Source organism: Gossypium hirsutum, chromosome A11, assembly GCF_007990345.1.
Source record: "Gossypium hirsutum isolate 1008001.06 chromosome A11, Gossypium_hirsutum_v2.1, whole genome shotgun sequence".
Classification (NCBI taxonomy): domain Eukaryota; kingdom Viridiplantae; phylum Streptophyta; class Magnoliopsida; order Malvales; family Malvaceae; genus Gossypium; species Gossypium hirsutum.
The window spans coordinates 29,328,234-29,331,736 of NC_053434.1; the positions used below are offsets into that span (position 1 = coordinate 29,328,234).

General features: G+C 40.7%; 1 non-coding gene across 1 annotated transcript; it reads right to left on the reverse strand.

Annotated features, from left to right (window-relative positions):
• Positions 1-566: 566 nt before the first annotated feature.
• LOC121210666 (small nucleolar RNA R71) lies at positions 567-673 on the reverse strand. The gene has a single exon (XR_005905780.1). It is a non-coding gene; the product is annotated as a small nucleolar RNA R71 (small nucleolar RNA).
• Positions 674-3,503: the final 2,830 nt, after the last annotated feature.

Consider the following 3,503-nt stretch of genomic DNA (forward strand, 5'->3'; position numbering starts at 1 on the left):
GAAGAAACCCGTCAGGATCGTTACTGTTTGATAGTGAGCTCGATCGCACAGTTTGCAGAAGCCGAAGAGAAAAAAGGCAAAGCTTACGATACACAGAAGAAGAGCACGAGGACGATACTTCAACCACAACCGAGGAGATGGCTAAAAACCAAGAAAATTTGCTACCTCCTGCGATTGCTGTTAATTAGAATCCTGGTCCGCGCACTATGTATGATTATGCTAAACCTTCTTTAACAGGAACTGAATCGAGTATAGTTAGACCTACTGTAGCTGCAAAAACTTTTGAACTGAAACCTAACACAATTCAAATGATACAACAATTTGTTCAGTTTGATGGCTTGCAGCACGAAGATCCCAACGCTCACTTGGAAAACTTTTTGGAACTATGTGATACATTTAAAATTAATGGCATTTCTGATTACGCCATTCTCCTTCGGCTATTCCCTTTTTCGTTGAGGAATAAGGCTAAACAATGGTTGAACTCGTTGCCACGAGGATCAATCACTACTTGGAAATAAATGACCAAAAAGTTTTTATTAAAATATTTTCTGCTGGCTAAAATAGCTAAATTACGTAATGATATCTCTTCTTTTGTGCAGATGGATTTAGAAACACTATACAATGCATGGGAGAGATACAAGGACCTCTTAAGAAGATGCCCTCACCATGGGTTACCACTTTGGTTACAGGTTCAAACATTTCATAATGGCCTGAATCTTTCGACTCGGTAGATGGTTGACGCAGCTGCTGGAAGAACCATCAAAAATAAGACACCTGAAGATGCCTATGAATTTATAGAGGAGATGTCATTGAATAACTATCAGTGGCAAGTCATGAGGACAAAGCCAACAAAAGTAGCCGGCGTTTATAACGTCGATTCAGTCACCATGCTTTCTAATCAGGTAGAACTCTTGAACAAGAAAATTGATGGTTTTCTTAGTTCTTCACAAGTTCACCCAGTAATGCAGTGCGAAGCAAGTGGAGGTAGATCGAGCAATCTAAGATTACCTACCCTATGGCCACAACATGGAGAACAAGCAGTTAAATTACATGGGTAATCATCCTCGATCTCAAAATAATCCTTATAGTAATACTTACAATGCAGGTTGGAGGAACCACCCACAATTTTCATGGGGAGGCCAAGGAAATCAGAGACCACTACCCTCTTCAGGCTTTCAGCAACCACCGTACCAGTAGGAGAAAAAGCCGAACCTTGAGGAGATGCTAACCAAATTCATCTCGGTGTCAGAAACTCGTTTTCAGAATACCGAGATGACACTCAAAAATCAACAACCATCAATCCAGGGGCTCGAATCTCAGATTGGACAGCTCGCCAAGTTGAATTCTGAACGACCACAAGGTAGCCTGCCAAGCAACACTGAATCTAACCCAATGGAGCAACTCAACGCGATTGCCATTCAAGATGAGGAAGGGTTAGTTGCAAAACCAAGGCCAGAAACGGTGGTAAGCAAAGGTAAGAATGAGATAGGCCAAAATGACCCAAATTCGATGAGTATAGAATATAAACCTCGTGTGCCATACCTAATGCGACAAGGAAAGACCGATCAGACAAACAATTTGGTAAATTCCTCAAACTTTTAAAGAAACTACATATTAATTTACCGTTTATTGAAGCCCTTTCGTAGATGCCAAACGCAGTCAAGTTTTCAAAGGAGCTTTTCACAAATAAACGAAAGTTGGATGAGGCGTCACATGTGGAGTTGAATGCAGTTTGCTCAGCCATATTACAGAATAAGCTACCCAAAAAATTGAAGGATCCAGGGAGTTTTATTATTCCTTGTTTAATTGGTTGTTTAGATGTTCATCATGCATTGGCTGACTTAGGGGCAAGCATTAATGTTATGCCTTATAAAATGTTTAAACAACTAGGTCTTGGGATACCCAAACAAACTAAGATGAGTATTCAATTGGCTAATAAAACCATTAGATTTCCTAGGGGTATCATTGAAGATGTTCTTGTTAAGATCAATAAATTTATATACCCAGTAGAATTTGTTGTTCTAGACATGGAAAAGGATAGTAACGCACCTTTAATTTTAGGACGACCCTTTATAGTGACTGCTAGAACCATTATTGATGTTGGTACAGGTGAATTCACACTTCGTCTGGGAGACGAAACAATCACTCTTCAAGCTCATAATTCGAGTAACACATCAAAAATTGAAGGTGATTGTATAAATCATTCTACTAGTACTGATCATGTGGTGACACCCTCTATGCAGGAAACAATTTTGAAGAATACATATGAGCTGTGTTCAAACAACAGGAAATGACCTATCTATGAAGAATGAAGGTTACAAATCGAGGAGCTAGATGAGTGGTGGACACAAAAATCGAGAACACCCGATGAACCGAAATAGAGCCAGGACAAGCTCAATACCTCACCAAATCAACTTAAGGTTGGAGACAAAGTACTACTAGCTGCAGCAGATCCACGCATTGCCACTCCTGAACCTAATGAAGAAATTGCTCTTACGGTACTCAGTATTTTCCCATATGGTACAATCGAGGTAATTCATCCCAAATTCATCACATTTAAGGTAAAAAATACCAGTCTTAAACCTTCTGTTGGTAAAGTTGATAGCAGGGATGAGGAGTGTAAACTCCTCGCACCACCTTGACCATGCAGAAGAGAGGTAAGTCGTGCTTAGACTATAAATAAGCGCTTCTTAGGAGGCAACCCGAGCACTAACAATGTTAATTTCTTTAAAATTTTAGTTTTTAACATCTAACACCTAACTGAATCATGGAACGTAAACTTTCAAAAGACCACACGACCAGGCACACGGGCGTGCATTAGGCCGTATGAAAACAGGGCAAGATTTTTTTCTCAACACGGGATGCGATAAGTTGCCACGGCCATGAGACATGGCAGTGGGTGAAACTACCAAAACAACAAGGGTGTGAGACACGCACGTGCCTCGAAACCGTGATTGAAACTGAGAATGTAACACGGGCGTGTGATACACCTGTGCCATCCACTCGTGGTCGACACTGTCAAAACGAAAATGGGCATGGACCTATGTACACGGGCGTGGGAGAAGCGAACAAAGTAAGACACAGCCATGTGCACCCATACGCTGAAAGAACATGAGCGTGGGCCAAATGCCAGATGTGCCCAAATTCAAAATTTGCGAAACACATGGGCAAAAATTAGGCCACAGGGGCGTGTCCCACGACCATGTACCCCAAAATCTATATGAACCCCTCACTATTCATCATCTCCCTCCCTAAAAAACCCTAACCCTAGCCGCTGTAACTTCACACGCCCTACCCCTCACGCCCGTGCGCTGACTACAACACCGATTCCAACACCCCAAGCTCATTCTTTTTACGTTTGTTTACTCTTTTCTCTCTATTTTCTTTAAATATGTTGCTTATTTCATGATTCCTCTGCTATATTGAACTATTTTGAATGAATATTCATAGTTAGAATATTAAAATACTCATGCTTGTTTAATAAAATTTTTTGTCATTTTAGT